Source organism: Euphorbia lathyris, chromosome 7, assembly GCF_963576675.1.
Source record: "Euphorbia lathyris chromosome 7, ddEupLath1.1, whole genome shotgun sequence".
NCBI classification, from domain to species: Eukaryota; Viridiplantae; Streptophyta; class Magnoliopsida; order Malpighiales; family Euphorbiaceae; genus Euphorbia; species Euphorbia lathyris.
The window spans coordinates 17,511,903-17,533,234 of record NC_088916.1 but is presented as its reverse complement, the minus strand read 5'-3'; positions in this window follow the sequence as shown (position 1 = coordinate 17,533,234).

Here is a 21,332-nt window from a genome sequence, read left to right as displayed (position 1 = left end):
AATATTGGTTAAAGAACCAACAACGAAAAACAAATAGACATTGTAATCATACGTCAAGACGACGTAGGTCGAGGGAGACCAACAATGACAAGTATCGGAATCCCAGTGATGTGAAAAATCCCGATCTTGTTGAAGGGAACAAAGAGAAGCATGGACATGTCGTTTTTGGTAAGAGAATGCAAGTGATCGAAGAAGTTACTATAAAGAAACCTACGACATATGGAGAAGCATTTTCAAGCAAGGAATGGAGAAAGATTACTGAATAAAATTTTCAAAACTCAATTTTGGATTGACAACAAAGTACGAGTGGTGCTGAGGGGGAGTAATAATTAATATACATCACCAACTTTGACAAATAGATGAGTGGATTAATTTCTAGAATTGTCTACCAAAATCCTTTCTAGATTAGTCTACTATAATATCTAGATTCTTTGGTTGATTTTTTTGTTTCTTCACCTACTTAATTTGTGGTTCAAAGTTATCAAAGATTAGTATAAATAGGTGCTTGTAGTTTGTAGGTGAGCCAAGCAAAAAAAAAATTAGACATACAAAGTGAGTGGAGAGTTTAAGAATAATAAGATTAAGTGTGTGATGTGTATATAAGGTAGTATTGTACCAAAGAGTGACTGTGTCATATATTAATAGTAATAAATTGTGTTTTATTTAAGCTAGTCTTGCATCGTGCAACCAAAGAAGATGAAGAGATTGATCTTTTAGCTCAACACGTATTCTTTCTTTCTCTTTTCTCTTTTCTTTTGTTTTTATGATCAACCAATCATTCTCTAACTTTATTATCATGATCATATTATTAATTTTCATTTGCTATTGTAGAATAATTAAGAAGATGGTTTTTTTCGTTTTTTTTCCAGTATTAGTATCATGGCCATATAATTTATTTATTTTTTCCTTTTGATGATTTGATCATATATACAATTATATTAATTACCCCTTTTAATTGTAAAACACAAAACAAACATTTTGATTAAGTGAATGGAAATAATAACGAAATTCGGTATTGGAAAATGATTGTCCTCGTTCACTGTAATATCTAACCTTATTAAATCTAAATTTTAGCATGATTTTAATCTCTATTATAAGATTCTAATAAACTTAGATCTAAATCAGAGTTCACGAACATCACTATTGAATTCATACATAGATGATGCAACATAAAAATGAGAATATGGAATTGCAATTGCAGAGTGTTCAACCGCAAAATACATGGATGCTACATTAGATAATGGCAATTTGAGAATTCTTAAGTAAAATTGCGATCAACTGTTCTAAGTATGTGAAATATATAATATGGATATATTTGTTTTTTTTATAATTTTTTAAAAAATGAGAATGTATGTTAACATCTAATTGTTGTCATGAAAATATTAATTTGTACAAATCAATTGTAATATCAATAACTAGTTAAAATATTGATTAAAAAAAATAACTAGTTAAAATATTCATAATGTTTTTTTTTGATATACTGTTAGATTGATTTGGTTTAATTAATTGTTGAATTTTATTATTTGGTATTAAATAACGAATTGTGATTGAGTCATTCAGCTAATTAGAACATGATGTATGCCATGTCAAGAATGTGATGGATAAATGAATTATTAGAACATGATGTATGCTATGTCAAGAATGTTCTGCTCATAATGAGAAATCGCCTTTTCCATTGAAGCACTCAACTTCAACTCGTGTGAGTACCATCTTGATTGATCTTGATGATTGAAAGAAGTTTTGATATCAATTATTGTAATTTTCCAATTCTGACTCTTAGAAACAGAATATACCCAAAATCTCAAGAAAACTATTAGAAACAATCAATCGTTTAAGGTAATAAATCTAGGCCAGTCTCTAATCTTCATTATCAACGAATTTACAAATCAATAATGTTCACTCTAAAACTGAGAAACCCTAGATTTATTCCCAATTCCTATTTATTGTTCTCAATAAGAATTCTCTCTAATTCTATATTTCTCTCAGCTTTAGAAAAAACCAGTAAAGTATTTTGTATGTTTTTACAACTCAACTAACTCTCTATTTATATAAGAAGAAAAAACCGTATCTAAAAACTAGGTGATGCTGAGATCAATTATAACATTTTTATTGTCACATTTTACCTCTAAGAGATTTTGTTTTGATTTTTCATTTGAAAATTCATGTATCTGCACATTTTTGATATGTTAGCAGATAAGCTGTCTGATTGTTTAGTTTTTATTAATTTTCCTGAATAGTACTAATTTTGCTTGTGTTTTTAGGCAAAAAATAAATAAAAAATAATTAAACTCCTAAACTTTAGTTGTTTTAAAGATTAAGCTCCTAATCATTTATTTTTTCACATTGAGCTATTGATGATTGATTCTATTATGGATTATGCCCTTATTTAACTTTTTCTTTGAGTTTGGACTGCATACATCATTAGGGTGATTTGGCTTGTTAACATGGACAAATAAAATAAGAATTCATTGAATATGAGAGATAAAAATTAAAAACTCAAACGAAATTATAGAAATTAATTTCCAGTATGTTCTTCGAAACTTGATTTTCTCCTCTCTCATTTTGTGATTTTCAATATTAGAATCACCAAATCGATCTTCTCATCTCCTAAACTCGACGGAAAAGTTAAATAAGGGCCAAATCCATAACAAAATCAATGATCATGAGCTCAATATGGAAAAATAATTGATCAGAGGTTTGATTCTTAAAACAAGTAAAGTTCAGGAGCTTAATTATGCTTTTTGCCTTTATTGATTTAATGATATGCCATGTATTACTTTCTTCGTGTAGGAAACGTATGGAAGTTTAATGTTTCACTGAAAGAAAATAGCTTAATTTCTGTGAATTTTCGTAGGGAATAGGTCTGAATCCATGGCCAAGTTGTAAACTGATTGTGGAAGGTTGATTCTTGATCAATGAGGATGGCTGGTCATGATGGAGTAGGCGCTCGTAAACCCAAGAGACGCCATCCCAGCTCATCAATTGATTTCAAATAAATCTCCTTACAATGAGAAAACGCAAGCTCAAGGTAATTAACTTATACAATTAACATAGGAGAATGATTTCAATTTCACAAAAATGAAAGTACTAGGTATTGAAGATAAAATTATGAAATCAAACAAATTTTCTTCTCTAATATTTTTTGTTGCAATGGACAATCGTTTCTCTAGAATACCACAAAAGTGTCAGTCAAATTCTGATTGTGTCGAATTATCAAAAAAAAAAAACAAGAAATAGAACGAAAGAACAGAAACAAAGTTCTGGGATAAACAAATTAATTTTATTTTCTTAAAAAATAATTAATTCACTTAATGAATAATTACTGTTACTAAATTAATTTATATTAACTACAATTAAAACTGTAATCACTATAATATTTTACAAAATTAATAATGAAATTAATTTCATTTAATTCTATTAATGAGATTTAATGAGATGAAATCCGGTAGGCTGTTTTTGGCTTAAATAAGGACAGCGCCCCAGGTCCTGATGGATTTAGTGGCTTTTTCTTCCAATTTTTTTTGGGATATTGTTGGTCCTGATGTTTGCAGTATGGTCCGTCATTTCTTCGATACTGGTTACATCTTCCCAGGTATGAACTCCAATCTCATGGCTTTACTGCCCAAATCGGAAAGTGCAAACCAAATCACTCAATTCAGGCCTATTGTAATGAGCAATTTTGAGCTACAAAATCATAGCCAAAATTCTTGCTGACCGTCTAGCTACTGTTGCCGCCAAAATTGTATCTGACAATCAATTTGGCTTCATTAAGGGCAGAAACATTTAGTAGTGTATTGCCACGGCTTCAGAGGGAGTTAACAGTTTGAGAAAAAAGTGTTTTGGAGGTAATATGACGCTTACAATTGACATTTGCAAAGCTTTTGATACTCTGGATTGGAACTTTCTTCTTGCAGTAATGGAAGCTTTTGGTTTCCCCTTACAGTTCAGGGACTGGATTTTGAATATTCTTGCCTCTTCATGCATTTCTGTGCTTATTGAGGGTTCAAGCCATGGTTATTTTGGGTGCTCACGGGGGGTCCGATAGGGGGATCCCCTTTCCCTTATTTTTTTTGGCATTGTTGAAGACTTCTTCAACCAGTGGATTGCAAAATTGCAAAGGGAAGGCCGCTTCACACCTATGCGTTACACACATCAAACTTCATTCCCCTCTCATTTGCTTTATACAGATGACATGTTACTCTTTGGCAAAGCTACTAAGCGCAATATGATTGTTATTCGGGATATGTTTAATCTTTACGGGGCAGTATCTGGGCACCGTGTGAGTTGGGAGAAGTCAGCTCTTTATGTCGGAAATGGGATCCCTAGACGCCGGGTTCAGCAATTAGCAAGTATCCTGGGAAGTCATTCTGGTACTCTGCCTTTCACATACCTAGGCGTCCCCTTATTTCAGGGTGCACCTCGATGTTGTCACTTAATGGCCTTAGCTGATCGATTCTTATCAAAATTTTCCAGATGGAAAGGAAAAGCCTTGTCGTTTGCCGGCCGAACCACTTTGGTCAATTCTGCGCTGACAGACGCTCTTGTGCATTCCTTCATGATTTATAAATGGCCAGTGTCTCTTCTTAATAAGCTCAACAGGGTGATCAGAAATTTCATCTGGACAGGATGTAAGGATTCAAAGAAACTTGTTATGGTGCCCTGGTCTATTTGCTGTAAGCCTTAGGATCACGGCGGGCTTGGAATCAAAAATTTTAGAATCAATAATTTGGCCTTGCTGGGAAAACTCTGCTGGGAACTCGTTTAAGGTTCATCTTTTGTAATTGAGCTTTTGCGCTCTCGCTTCCTATTCAGTTCAGGCCTTCCTAGAAATTATATTGTGAGCTCTTCTATCTGGACTTCCTGCAAGTTCACTTTCATGATGATAAAAAATAAACGAAATGGTGGATTGGTGTTAATTCAAGCTTGAATTTCTGGACTGACAGCTGGATCAGTCCCACGATCGTAGACAGGCTTCAGATCCCGTGCAAAACGCTTTGTTCACTAGATTTGACGAGTTCAGGGAAGGGTCCTCTTGGATTAATATTGACAGATTTCTGCTCCCTATTCAGCTTAGCATATAGGAGATTCAGGGTGGCTTTGATGATAGAGACTTCTGTGCCTGGATGCCGGCTCACACGGGTAACTTCACGGTCAGGGACTTCTATATCAATCAGATTGCAGCTTCTGATAATGTCCCCTGGGGTCAAAACATTTGGAAACGGCACATCCCACCAAGCAGATCGGATGTGTGTTGGAAAATTTTACATGGTTGGATTTCGACACAAGATGCTCTTCAGCTTCGCGGTTTTCATCTAGCCTCACGCTGTGAACTCTGTAAGTGCAATTCGGAATCTCTGAATCATCTTTTTACTCTTTGTCCCTTCTCCACTACCCTATGGAATGCTCTTGGCAATTTGTTCGGTATGGTTTTTACCCTTACGACGCCTTTTACTACTTTCTTCGCCAATTTACAATCTGTTGGCAATCGAAGACCTTTGGCTTAATTGTGGAATCTGGCCATTGTTACTTGCCCGTGGCTCATATGGTCTGCGTGCAATAAGGCAATTTTTGATAACAAGCTCCCTTCAATCCAAAGCACAGTGTTCAAACTTAGAAGCTGCATTTGTAAGGCTAACTTCATCCTCACTAGGTTTTACAGCAGTGCAGATCATGCCCGCCCCCCCGCTTGCGCCTAACTTCAGGCTTGTTCGTTGGAGTCCACCACTGGCAGGGTGGCTAAAAGTGAATACGGACGGCTCGGCTATCGGGTCGCTAGGTGCTGCGGGCGCCGAGGGTATTTTCAGAACCGGTAGGGGTTTTGCTAGAGGCTCTTTTGCTTTTCCAATTCAGAATTCTTTTGCTCATCACATCGCAGAGTTGAGGGCAGTGATCTTCGCGGTGGAGATGGCCTAGGAAAAGGGCTGGCATCGGCTCTAGATTGAATCTGACTCTTCAATGGTTGTTCAACTTCTCATTACCCAATCTACTAAAGTCCCATGGTTTCTTCATCGGGACTGGCTACGCTGTCTTTCCCGTTGCTCGTTAATGGAGGTTATGATTTTTCACATTTATCGCGAAGGCAATGGAGCTGCTGACTCATTGGCACGGTTTGGAGTTTCTTCTTAGGATCTTATTTGGTGACCGTCAGCTCTCGCTTTCTCTTAACATTTTATTTTTAATGATCTTTGTAACATTTCACATTTGCGTACTCTTTAATTCTCCTCTCCTCTTTCTTGTAATTCTTTTCTTTTTAGTACTATATTCGAGTTTGTGGCTATAGTTACTGGGGGTGCCAACCTAGTTGGGATGTCCAAGTGCTACGGTCACTAAGTCCCATCCTTTATCGAAAAAAACCACTAAAACGTTTTTACATTAATTCAATTTAATTCTATTAATGAGATTTAGTGTAACCATTAGAAACGTTTTACATTAAGAGTTTTTTTAACTCTATTTAATTCTATTTGAAGTTGCTTAAATTACTAGTTCCTATTTCTCTCCACTTAATCGCAAGAGAGTACCATAACAAAATCCATCCCTGTTGTCATAATATATCTGAATCCAATACAATTGGATGAGAATGAACATGATCAACAAGTACTTTTCTCAAACACTGGACTTCACATATGAATTTGGACATGTGTGGCAAATGTTAGAATCAATTCTTCCATAAAAAGGCATTGAAAAGGTTCACATTATTCTTATGCCATGCATACAACCCCTGTGCTGAAGAAGATCAGAACAAAAAGAAAAAGAGAGCTGGAGGAGGAGTTTGAACAAGCGTTTTTGCATCTTGTACTAAAATTGTGCAAGTGAGAAAATGGTTATTAAATAACTCACTATGCATCTTGTTTTTCCTCATGTTTCTTTTGATTTTGATATTATAAATTGAGTTTTTGATCTCCTATCAGCCAATTTCTAACCACTCCTACAAGATGGTTGGTCATTTTTTTTATTGTCAGATTGCTGGGTTTTATTAGTTCCTAAATACTGCTTTACTTGTATAATTTGACAAAAATTAAATTTCCATTTCATTTTTATTTTGTATCAGGATTTTATATGATCTATATATCTAAACCTTGTTTCTCTCATTAATCAAACTTAACAATTAATGTCTTCCCTTGCTAGTGTGGAGAGAGGAGGAAGAGATACAGAAAAAGCACCAGTGGTGGAATTGCCAGATGATATTTTGATAGAAATTCTATTAATATTGCCGGTAAAATCTCTTTTGAAATTTAAGACAGTTTGCAAATGGTGGTGTTCAGTTATAAATAGCCCCCAGTTCATAAAACAACACTTGAATCATGCTCATGCTACCCAGTACAATCAACACAAGAATTTTCTCGGCTTTGTTAGTCCTTGGGACCCTTCCAATCCGTGTGTTCTGTACAAGGAAAAAACTGATGGCACTATACATGCTAAAAAATTTGACATTCCATACCAGCTTCCAAACGGGGTTTGTAACTATTCCAATGGGTTTGATTTTTTTCCATACCAGCTTCCAAACGGGGTTTGTAACTGTTGTGATGGGTTAATATGCTTAGAAATTTTTGGATTTGGTATCCTCATTTGGAATCCATCTCTTCCTATAGAGTACAAGATGATAAAACATTCAGATTTGAATTATGGTTTCACTTTAATGGGTTATGATTCAACTACCGATGATTACAAGATTGTAAGTATACCTTCCTCTACTACTGATGAGATGGGTTATGATGAATACTTTTTGTTGAAGTCTATTCTTTGAAAAGAAAATCATGGAGGAAGAAGAAAATATCAAATTTCTTTGCCTATATTATGTGTCAAATGAGAGGAATATATGCAAGAAATCTTCTCCATTGGATTGGAACAAGGCGTGATAAAGAAAATGAAATGGACTTGATTATATACTTTGACTTGGCGGAAGAAAGATTGGATTATGTGAATTTGCCAACAAGAAGTCATAATGATTGGATTATGTTGATTTACAAGGAGTGTTTTGGAATTATGGGTCGGAACTTTGAAGGCCAAGAAGCATTGTGGGTCTTACAAGAGTACTATGGGATGAGAAGCTCGTGGAATAAAATTTTCAAAATTACATCTAAAAATGTCCATTTTGATTTATATGGTTGCTTTACAAAGAATGGAGACATTTTGACCTACAAGGAAGCTAATGGACTCATAATTTATGACATAAAAGATGGTACGTTAAAGGATGCTCGAATTCAGGAAGATGATATTATTATTAATAAAGATGACTCATTTTATGCATCACCCTACGTAGAGAGTTTAGTTTCGCCAAAATGGTTGCAGTAATTTAATTAATGGTGAACTTTATATGTATTTTCTCATAAAGCTGCTACTTTGCTATTGTATTAATGGTGAACTCTATATGTAATCTCAAGTATGCATCTTTTCGTGTTAAATTTTATTCAATGTGATAATGACTTCAAGTTTATTTTAAAATCTGATTGCTCAAATTTGAAGCAGATTATATCATTTGGCACTTACTGTATTAGGAAGGCATTATATATTTTATTCCCTACTAAATCTAGTAACTTGTATATTTACAATTTTGGTCAGCTTTGATTGGTGTATTATGTTAGAAAATGTATTTAACAAATTGAAATGTGTTTTACAAAGAAATCGAAGTTACATTTTCATTAGACTCATAAGATAAACCAAACAAAACTTGCAAATTCGATAAAAAATTATCGTTAAAAAATGGAAAATTTCCCTTAATGTAGAATACTCGATACACCTATTAATTAATACGACAATCGTTGATTTGAAGATAATCCAAGCCTAGCTGACAGATACGACAATCGTTGACCTAGCCGCATCTCTTTGAGGCGTGCCTCTCTCTTTCGTCGGCCGCCGCCTAGCTGCCATGGCCGCCGTATCTCAAGGAACTCGATCGCCGTCCGATGACCATGTAGGCATAGGAGTTCTCTTCAATCCAAAATACCGCTTCAATGCGGCTGTATCTTCCGTCTCACTATGGTCTCCCCAAGCGCCGCCTTTGCATTGCGCCTATGCAGGAGTTATTTCTAAGATCTCGGAGGTAACCCCTCCTTCCTCGGTGATTGTCTCTGAAGTAGGGGGCATTAGAACTGTCAAAATTTCACAGGAAGCATATGAGCACCGGGTTGCTGTATGCGCTAACTCGCTCATTAGACGTCTCGTTTTGAGCAAGGGGGACTCTCCGTGGAAAGTGGCTGACTTGAAGCAATTATTTACCAAAATTTGGGGGCTTACAGAACCTTGGAGGTTAATTCATGTCAATTTGGGATCGCAGGAAGCTAAAGCACGTATTCTTGCACATGGAGTTGTTAACACAAAGCCAGTGACTTTCAGACTTTAGTCGTGGGTTCCAGACTTCGACCCACTCACGGAAAAAACTACACATGCTCAGGTATGGGTCCGATTATATTCACTGCCTTGGGAATACTGCGATGCCCAAATTTAAGCTGATATCGCTAAAGAAATTGGGGGATTGCTGCGGCTTGATGCTGCTACTATTGATGGGGACTTTGGTCATTATGCAAGGCTCCTCCTCGATGTTGATTTGGCTATTGAATTGCCCGTCAAGCTGGGTATTGAGCGGCAGGTGTTGAGCGATTTCCGCAAGTGCACGGGTTCGCTTGTAGTAATAAAAAGATATCGATCCCACAGGGAACGTTTTTTAACGAAAACTTATTTTAATTCAGTTTGATTCACGTTTTAGGTTTATAATATGGAAAATCGTTAATTGAATTTTGGGTTTTGAGATTGAATTAATAAGAATCAGATTAGAATATGTAGAATGTTAGAAATCAATTCTGTTTTGAATATGAATTACAAAACAGAAACATTTAGTGTTTAAAATAAGAGATTAATTGTGTTCGTTTGCATTAAGGAAAGAAAACAACTTTGAACTTTGTATAAATTATAAAAGTGTAATAACGTAAACTCCTTCAATTAAAAGGCTTTGAACCGCAGATAATCCTCATACGGTCGGGTTAGATTGCTACCTTAACCAAATTCATTCTTACTTCCGATAAGCCGACCTAACGATCATATCGTTTTTAAGAATGAATTTGCCCAAGTGTTCAACAAAGTTTCCTTGTAAAGATATTGAATTCAACTACGTTTTAATGAAAACACCAGAACTCACTTCGGATCAATTACAGAAGTGCTACATAAAAATATATTGAATTGCATGAACTTTATTAGATGAAGTATGGATTTGATACAAGTTTACAGAGAATAAAAAGCATGGAAGCATTCGAACGACATTAGAGTTCCGGGTCGTCAATCCTTTCCTCAAACCTCGTTTAGAGTTTGTCAGGCTCGTGGGGCGAATCCGCTACTTAATCTTCTCGCTGAATCTTTGGAATAGAGATGGTTCGTCTACTACTAAAATGTAAACTAATATAAATAGATCTTAATCTAAATCTAAATGCTAATGTGTTTGTAAGTAATCTAAGAACAATTTGTGTACGGCAAGATTGCTTTACAAAAATGAAATCTAATCTCTGACTCATTTCTGAGTCAGAGTTTCTGCATAACTTCTTCACTAATCTTACAAATCTAACTCTCTCTGAACTCTGAAATCAACTCTTTATTTATAGATGTTGAAGAGTCGTGTCTAAGGGTTGTGTCCGCTGTGAAGAGACGTTTCTATCCACCCGAACGGACGCATTTCTTTGATTTTCAACATGTGAATGTAGTGCTGCCAGGATTTCTGAAGTTACCAAGAATGGAAATTCTCAGCCGAGAATAGGGAAGTAAATTTCAGTCCTTCGGAACGCAAGAAGAAGATGCCAGGAAAAGGCATATCACGATCGAGAATCGGGATTCTCGGTCGCGACTCAGAATCTCTATCGAGATTCCAGAATCCCTACCAAGATTCAGGATTTTTCTCCCGTTTCTAACTTCGTTCTCGTCTCCTCGTATTGGTGTGCTGAATTCTTCGTCTTTTGGCTCCTAACTTAGGGGTTTTCCTTCGTTTTTGACCTGTTTTTGTTCCTATTTGGATTTTACCAAATATTTAGGTAACTTGCATGAAAAAAATATATTCGGATGTAAAAGTACTCTAAATAGATATAAACATCACGATTTTATAGCTAAACTGATGTAAATATTAATGATATTTTAGGTATATTTTGGGCTTAACAGCATGGAAACAATTATGGATAGATGTAGTGTATGAGCGACTACCTAGCTTTTGCCGTGTTTGTTCATGCATTGGGCATATGGCTTACGACTGCAAGCGTAACAAAAAGCCTATTCTTGAGAAGAAGACAGACAAAAAGAAGTTGAACTTATAGTCGGAGGCTGACCGTCCTAAAGGGACTGATACTCCTGTGCTTGAAATCACGGGTTCTAATCATTCTAATGAACATGATAGACCAGTGAGTGACGCTACGGCTTGCATAATTCCAGAATGGACTGCTGCTCTGGAGGTCGCGGATACTACAGAGCTCCCAAGGTATGGTGTGATGGAGGTTAGTCCACAGATTGGAGTGGCCGATGGGTCGTTTTCGTCGCCAGACAGGCAGTCTTCACCTGGTAATGCCAATATTCAGCATTCACCTCCTTCTGTAAAGTCATGGGCAGATCAAGTCGAGGAGGAGGAGGGACAATGGAAAATAGTGGTTTCAAAAAAGGATAAGAGTACTGACTCTCAACCTCGAGCATCACAACAAAGACCCAAACGGGTCAATAAACTTCCCATAAGATTTAAATGAATCTGTTATTCTGGAACTGCAGAGGTATCCTGAACCAGGATACTCAAAGGTACCTTTCTAACTTGTGTAATTTACATAAACCGGATTTGTTGTGTCTCGCTAAACCAATGGTAGCTTTTGATTCTGTACAATCCTCGTTTTGGTTAAGGTTGGGTCTTACTCTTGTGGGTTCTAATCAGAAGGAATAGCCTTCTTTATGGGTGTTTAGTTCAACCCATTTTATGAATTCTGTAGCCGTTACTCTCTATCATTATCAGTTAGTGCTGTTACAGGTTCAGATTTTGGGTATGTCCCTTTTTGTTTGCTTTGTTTATGGGAGTATCTGGGCAAATCGGCGAATTTCTCTTTATCAGTGTATCCTTGAGCAGCAGGCTCGACTTTCAGGGTGCTGGATTGTCCTAGGGGATTTTAACGCCATTCTTGGATCACATGAAAAAATGGGCAGACCGCCGGCAGGATGACCTTGCAGAGAGTTTCGTTCTTTTGTTGGCAATGGCAATCTCATCGATGGTCCAACTATAGGTCAGTACTTCACCTGGTGTAATGGACAGACTGGTTTGGCTAGGTTTGAGAGCCGATTTGATAGGGTCCTTATTTCAACGGCTTTTTCTGAGCAATGTGAGACATACTGCACTACTATTCTAACAAGGCATCACTCCGATCATTGTCCTCTTTTGTTTCGCTGCCTTAATACACATACTCGGATTTCGCGATTTCAGTTTCAGTCAATGTGGGTGGAGCATCCTGGTCTCCGTGAGGTGGTTGCACAATTCTAGTATGGTGCACATCCTCGTCTTCCCCCTATGCAGCTCTTAACCTACAAGCTCAAAATGTTGCGGCCTATTCTTCGTAAATGGAATAAGGAAGTTTTTGGCTTGCTGAATGTCAATATTGAGGTGGCCGAAGCTTCACTGGCACATATTCAGGCTCAGATTGCAAATCAGGGGTTCTTTGAGACTCTACAATAGCAAGAAATTGAGGCTCACACACGGTTGGACACAGAGTTACGCAAGAAGGAGATATATTTCAAGGAAAGAAGCAGGGTTAAGTGGTTGGGCGATGGACATCGCAATACCACCTTTTTCCACCGTGTGGCTTCTGTTAAGAGCGCCGCCTCTAGCATAACAGCATTTCAGATAGATGAAGAGTTGGTAACTGATGCAGACACCATCGCTGCTCACATTAGTAATTTTTATGCAGGATTATTCTGTAACGAGGATGCTGCCGCTAGGGATTTTGCACAGATTTATGAGGTGGTTCCTCAATTGGTTACGAATGCGGACAATGAATCCTTAACTATTTGTCAGACTGTGTCTGATATCAAAACTGCAGTTTTTGAGATGGATAAAAGTAGCGCGCCAGGGACGGATGGGTTTACGGGATGTTTTTATCAAACCTATTGGGATATTGTAGGAATGGACACTTGTCGTATGATTGAAGCTTTTTTCAATTCTGGGGTTGTAGACACTGAGTCAGAGGACATGTGACGAAAACCCATAATAGACGGTTAAAGCGGTTGATTCCAATAGTTTAAAAATAAAAATCACGAAAAGGCCCTGAAGGATTGGGTGTCGGCGAGTAGGCAACTAACGGCGCCCCCTGGCAAGTGGGCGTCCCACGAACGCCAGACACGGCGCTCGGCGCACCAAACGCTCGTCCAGCGGGTGTTTGACGCACGCCCGATGCTCGTTGGGCGGCCACCCGATTCCCGTTGGGCGAGCGCCCAACGATCGCTGGCGAGCGCCCAGCAGCGTTGGGCGCGTGCCCAATGATTGCTGGGCGAGCGCCCCAGCAGCGTATGGCGCGCGTCCAACGGCGTTGGGCGTCGCCCAACCAGCTGTTGGGCGTCGCCCAACCTCGGGGATCCGTGCCTATAAAAGGAACGGATCCCCATGCATTAGAGGAGGGTCTTTTGGGAGCTTCTCTCTCTAAAAAAATTATTTTAGAGAGAGAGTAAATTTTTTGGGGAAAAACATTTTTTTTCCTAAAAATTGAAAATTTCCAAAAAGTTAAATATTTTGACAAAAACACAAAAAACACCAAAAAAATCATAATTCGTGGAATCAATCGACTTCGACTGTCAATACCAATCTTGAGGTATTATCTGAGGACTAGACTTGTTTAATTTATTTATTTTGTTTATTTATTTTATTTTTAGTTTTGTTTATTTATTTATTTTATCACATTTATTTATTTTCCCGTATTTATTTAATTCCCGTCTCGTATTAAATAAATGTTTTGGTTTTAAATAAAAACCTCGTTTTAAAGTCCCGACAAAAACCGTGACCCGATTTAAGGGTAGTTCGAGATTAAAACGTTGTAAATATAGGATTTAAAAACCTTTTTTAAAATTAACGTTTTTAAATAAAACATTGTTTTGGGAGGCTCCGCTATAGACTATGACCCGATTTGGGTAGTTCGGGGACCAAAATGATAGAATCGAGTAGATCTAAAGCCTTTTAATAAATTTGAAAAATATAGGGAATGTTTCTGTAACTTTGCTGTTTCTGTGCGTAAAGGCAGTTTACCGACGGATTTTCCGTCGGTAAAGCTGCTGGAATTTTAAAAATCTCCTTTTTAAGCCCTTTTTTCAACTTTTTTTTGACATTTGACCTTATATATATATATGTATGTAATTATGTAATTTATTTATTAAAAGTATTTTGGGGTTCTATAACTAATAATTAGATATTTTATACTTATCCATTTTATATTTAAACTTAGTTTATATCAATTTAGCTTTGTAAAGTAATATATGTGTATATATATATATAGTTTTTTGGTTTATTCAAGTTATATTAGCTATTATTTGGAGAGATAGTTGCTTTAAACCTTTGGAGATAATTAATTAATAAATGCTTTTGGGTTATTGAACCTTATTTTTGGGTATCAATATTTAGATGTACATTAGAGGGGTCTTTTTCTATATACTTATTATGTGAAAAACTATTTTGGGATAAATGTTATTTTCTTATTTGTGAACTTTGTTCATTATTTTCATATGTTTTTAATTAGAATAAAGTGTACTATTTTAGTATTATTTTCATTATCCTTATTATATATATATCTAGTATTTCTTCACTTATTTTTAATCTATAGATATATCCCTCATTTTTGGCCAAAATGTGTACATATATGTATATTTACCCTTCCTTTTTGACATCTATATGTATATATTTCAAGTTTGTTTTATTGGGTGAGTTTTGTGATTTAAATTGTTTATTATTATAATTATGTTCAAGTGAGGAATAGTTTAGGTGAAAATGGGAAAAAGAAACCACAAAAAGATTTCAACTTGCTTATTTAAACTCAAAGTTTCTAGATATTCCAAAAGTGTAAATAAAAGGCTTTTTTTTATCATTTTAAACCACTTCCTAAAATATCACGTTTTGAAACCTTAATCCGTTCCAACGACGGATTAAGCAAACCTTGTAATTAAAATCGTTTTCCTTGTAAATAATAGAGTTTTGAATCGTTTTTCTAACTAAACGGTTTTGTACAAAAATAAATGGACTTGTATGCTTAATCACGTTTTTGAGTTAAAACTTCTTATTCCACGTTTTCAAACGCTCGAGTCGTTCCAACGGCGATTCGAGTGAAAAGCATGTAAATCAACGGGGTTTTGAAACGTGCCTAAATCGTTCCAATGGCGATTAAGGCACGAACCATGTAAATAAACCTTCTTTTGGGGAGTGAGATTAGTTTAAATTTAATGTCTAATATAATGCATAATTCACGTAGTAAATAAACCAATTCTTCCTTCTATATCCCCCTTTCTTCTATATACTCTAAATTCATGTAAATGGGTGATTCTTTACTAAAATGGCTTTCAATAATATGCTCAAAACGGTTTTCAAAATGAGAAAGAAAAGGTTTCAAATGAATTTTAAACTTAAAGAAATATACGATTAGTCCGTTAGCGCCTAACATGCTAAGTAGAAGGCCGGTGGTTCAGAACCGGGCGATGTCGGGGTGCCTAGTAGCCTTTCTTCGGAAAGGAGCTAGCCTTCTCGGCTCATACCCAAATTTCCCAAACCCTCACCGGTCTCCCGCAAGGGATCGGTGTTCATTTCCCATTCGTGGGTGGCGACTCTTCCATACTCCGAGCTCCGGCCCTACCGAGCAGCTTGATTCCATGATTGGTTGCTTTCAGCGCCAATCACAACATCTGTCGTCAACGGTGTCCACCCCCTGGGTCTTCCGGATGAGGCCGCGGCACCTACAAGTGGCGACTCTGCTGGGGAAGCGAGAAATTTGATTCCGGAAGGCATGTATTAAGCCCATAACGGGGATGGATCGTATTATTTCTTTTCACATGCATTCATAAGCATTATTGCAAACCTTTTGAGTAATTTCCGCGAAACCTCTATTGAGAGTCCATTCGTCGCTCGAAAGAGGCTAGTGTAAGTTCCCCCTTGCAGTAAGGCGCCAAAGGGTCCCCATCCATTCGTTAGGGGCGAATTTGTGCGGTCCTGTGAGGTCCCGTGACCAGCCGTGTCAGCATATAGTAGCCTTAGAAGTTGCCATAGGATTACCCGTTACTACTTTTGATGTGATGAATGAATCAATTCGTGTTTTCAAATTGCCATGATACGTGTCTAATCCTAAAATATGTAAAGAAAATAAAATGATACGTTAATATATACTCTTAAACCGATATACAAACTACCCCAAAACATCAAAACGATTCGAACTAAAGATGACTTAGTCATCTCATATGAATGAACTTGTGTGACCCGCCTGGTCCCTTTCCGTGTCCCGAAGAAGGCACATGTTCAGGAAATACGTTGTGACGTAAGCACGTATTAGTACGAATCGTTTTGGTATTAAGGGTAGTTATATCTCGATTCAAAAGACTATATTAACGATAGCCGTTATTCACATTCTTTAAATACGTTGGGATAAAACGAGATTATGACAAAACGAAAACGAAGAACATTTCTGTTTTGAACAAACCCGTTGTAACGTAAAGAGTTTCGTAAACGTGGCCCGTCCCTTCCGAATAAAAAACGAGCCTTACGTTACGCCTTGCGTTGTTCTAAGGAGAAATGGACGTATCCGCAAAAGTGACTAAGAAAATAAAAATAAAAACGACCAAAATCATTCCGTATCTACGATATATGTCAATCCCAAGAGTAGTTAAAGAAAATGAACCAATGTCGTTAAATACGTGCCTCGAACTGGTATATCCGCCGCTTAAAAATCACGAAGCCGAATTAAGCTAAACCGCATGATTGCACCATATGGACGAGACTGTGGGTTTGACTAATGGCTCGATCAGTTCGACCGTTACCCAAAACTACAAGAAATATGGCCCGATCTGTGTGTTTGCTTAGTTCATGCCTAAGTGAAAAGAACGGTAATATCCCTGCTTCGAATAAGCATGCGATTAAACGAAACGTTGATTTTCTATAACCACGCTAGGATGATATATCCCGTAAATTGGAAGAAATAAAAAGTTGTTACTAGCTGAAAGATTATCGCGCGCTCGAATAAGACTCGTTGTCTTTCCACATAACTAAAAACGACCAAGCGGATTTTGACGCTAACAACCAACGCGTTACACGATGAGTCCGTTCCCTAAAATAAAATCCAAAAGTGACACCATCACTAGATAAACCCGTGGTTACGTCTCTCGATAGATCCAAAAGATCCCGTCATAATCCAAAATCGAGACACAAACCCACGCGAATAAAAGGGGACGAATCATTGTCAATAACGAAAGATTGAACCAAAAGAATGACTCGTACCACGTCTAAATCCGAGATGCGCTAAAAAGGTGTCAAAACCTGAACTAATGCGTCTCGCGAAATGACAAAAGACGAGTTATTCAAAAGGACAATCCAATTTGGTCGATATCTTAGTCACTGAACGCTTTGATGAATGATTTATTTTTCCGTAATAATCGACGGCATCACGCGTCCCCTAGACTGCAATGTGAGCCCCAAACCAAAATCCTAGGAAAGACTTGGACCATCGAGTGTGTGGAGGAATAAGGGTGGAAGAGAGATGTTGTGATACGTGTAATTAGACTAACGTTTGTTCTTCTTATCTTATATATCCGTAAATAATAAACGCACACACCACGAATCATGCATATAAAATCATGCATACATACTAATGGGTATCGCTCGCGCAGACATCATCATTAAGAGGTTGTGGTTCCGTGAGAGTAGTCGGCTAGTCAAACAGTTCGACCAGTTACAGATTGTCAGTTTCGAACCATCACAGTCGGCAGTTGTGGCTTCTGAATCATCTTCGTCCGAGTCCGCTCAATCTTCGGTTAGTATGTCTGCGACTAATGAAAAAGTGGCTGAATTGGAGAATTCTGTGAATAACATTAACGATCAACTAGCGGCAATGTCGGTCCAGCTGGCTGAGCTTACAATGAAGGGTAACAAAAGTGGTAGTAAACCAGTTGGGAACATTGTGAACACCGGTTCCCATTTTGGAGGTGACTATCAGGATTGCATAACAAGCAGTTTGGTAAAGAGAAATCAAATGGAGAGGAATGGAAGCCACCCATCACACAGGAAGTGTAAGACCCGCGTGGAGTTCGGACTCCCTGACATGAAGAAGTTTGATGGAATTGGGGATCCTATCGCCCATGTGAACCAATACGTGGCGGTAATGAAGCACACAATTCTGACTGAGGAACAGATCCTAAGGCTATTCAATGTTTATCTAGAAGGAGCTGCCCTCGTATGGTTTCAAGCATTGCCGCTGGGAACAAAGAGAGATTGGAAAGAACTGGCGAAGGCATTCATCATCCAATATAGCTTCAACGCTATGTTTGAGGTTACTTTGAGGGAGCTAGAGAGCACTAAACAGTAGGTTGGGGAGTCCTTGTCCGACTTTGTGAGTAGGTGGAGAGCTAAGGCGGCAGTTATGAAACAGAAGCCGTCGGAGCAGGATCAGATCCGGGTGGTAATTGGCAATACTTTGCCATATATTAGGAATAAGCTGCGGTGTATGCCTTTCACCGATTTTAATCAGATGTATAGCTACGCTTTGACAGTTGAGGGGGATGGAGAGCCGAAAAGAGCTTATACTAAATGGGTGAAGTTGGAGTGCCGGAGGGCCAAGTACTAATATAGAACCTACCGCAGTAAAGGTGCTTGAACTCAATGCTATCAAGAAAAGGCAGTTCACCCAGTTTGATAAGACTTATGCAAAAGTTTTCGAACGATTGCAGAAAAAGGAGTTACTGAAAGCTCTTACTCCCAAGAACAAGACATGACCCACACCACGAATGATAACCAATGGGTATTGCGAGTTCCATAGTAACTACGGGCACACCATTGAAAATTGTGAGAGGCTAAAGCATGAGATTCAGGATTTGATTGAGGAGAAGAAGATAGCTGATCCATCGTCAGCGAACCCTTCCACTAGGCTTAATCCCTTGCGTAACTATAGGGTAAGCATGATCAGACCTGGGCTAGAAGGAAACTTGATAGTAGGACCCTTCGGGGAGGATGAAAAGGACCTGTTGGACTCCGATGAAAAGATAAATGTGGGAAGTGGATTGCATGTATCTGTCTTAGGAGAAGGACTAATAAAGGAAGTGAAAAATGACGAAGGAAAATCCGAAGAGGTGTCATCTCAGAGGGTCAGGCCCGTGTTAAGTTTATTCAGTGGGGTAGAAGATCCCGAAGCCCATTTGTTCGGGTATGTGTGCGCTATGTTTAGAGAGTCATATAAGGTGGAAGATGTTGCTCCGTGGTTCTATCTATCGCTAGTGGGTGAACCTTTGAGGTGGTTTCAGTTGCTACCTGAATCGACTAAGCATGATTGGTCACTGATGTCAAGCTTGTTTTTGATGAAGTATAGAAAAGCCAAAGCACAGGTGGTGAAACATAGCGCGATGCAAATCGGGCCTATCAAAAGCCCGTTGCCAACTATCAGCAAGTATAATGAAGGCAAGGACCCCATGGAGCACCTTCATTTTTATCTATCTACTATGGGTCCCCTAGGCTTCAAAAAGGAGGGGATCACGAGCTTGTTGGCAGGAGAATCACTGGTGTGGTATATGTCTCTTCCGATGAACGTTAAAGTAAATTGGGCTGTAGTGACTAAGAGATTCATCAAGAAATATACCGCATGGGGACATCCAGAGGAAATGCTTGAGTCACCCGATGAGGAGACACCTGAGGCGGTATTAACCATGGCTAAGTACAAGGGAGATGAGAACCCCATCGATCACATAAACCGTTTCCGTGCCTACATGCATGACGCGGGACGCTATCGAAGTGAGTTGATTCAGCATTTTCCAAAGACACTCATAGGAGAAGCCTTGATGTGGCATCGAATGCTCTCGACAAAGACAAAAGGGGACAGGGGATCCCTCATGGAGGCCTTTGTGCGGAAATATGAGACATACATTTCGTGGGCAGGGTCGTTGGAGGATTTATAAAGGATCAAGCATTTTCCCGTGGAAGCATTCGTAGATTACGCAAGAGGATGGAGGTTCAAGTATGCCTCGTGTCAGATCACATTGAGTGATCAAGAGCAACTTATGTGCATTCAAAAGGGTGCTATCCCACTTGTGGCAAAGAGATTGAGCATGGTGTTCTTGAAGGATTATGACAAACTGATAGGCTGGGCTCGGTATGGATCGTCGGACCCTTCCTACGTAAATCCAAACGTCCCCCACGTGATGGATCTGATGGTTGTGGATATCTGGGGAAGTTCCTCGGACGAGGAAGGTATCAATCAGAGAGCTCTAATCAATATCTGGGATGAGTCTGATGATGAGCCGGAAATTGCGGTAATGATGAGGTCGGGCCGAGTGGCCGAAGGAAAGATCTTGCCAGGATTTGAGATCTTCAATGATGTTACCGACTGGGGCAAAGGAAAGACAAGCTGCTTCATAGAGGAGATCATGATGCTAGACCTGAATGCTGAGGAGCAAGTTATCACCGCATAGGCAACTGTGGGAGCGGTGGATGAACCAAGCACCTCCAACGCCCATGAGAACCCCGAGAACCTCGATGATGACAACTATATTACCACTTTGTTTGAATCTGACGATGTACTCGCCAATACTATTAATGAAATGAATTCTGATTTTGCTTACTTGCTTGATGTTGATTCTTATCATTCCATGCATTCTCATTCATATAACATGCCTACATTTGAAATCAATACAATAGAAATGTCAACTTTCAATCTTGGCATGGATGAAAATCCTAAACTTATACAAATTGCTCAAGAATTAGCTACTGAAGAGAGGAAAGAATTTGAGAGAATAATTAAAAAATACGAAATAGTATTTGCTTAGACGTACGAGGACATGCCCGGAATCGATAAATCCATCATATCTCACCGTATTCCAACATACCTCGATGCTAAGCCTGTAAAGCAAAAGCTCCGACGCATGAGGTCGGAGTGAGCAGATAAGATCAGAAGGGAGGTGAAGAAACAGTTGGAGGCAGGTTTTATCGAAGTAATCGACTATCCTCTGTGGGTGGAAAATGTAGTGCCAATCGCAAAGAAAGACAGAAGAGTGAGAACATGCGTCGATTACAGAGATCTCAACAAGGCTTGCCCCAAAGATGAATTTGCGTGGCCTCACATCGACATGTTGATTGACAGTGCAGCATCAAGCGTCTTGCACACAAACGT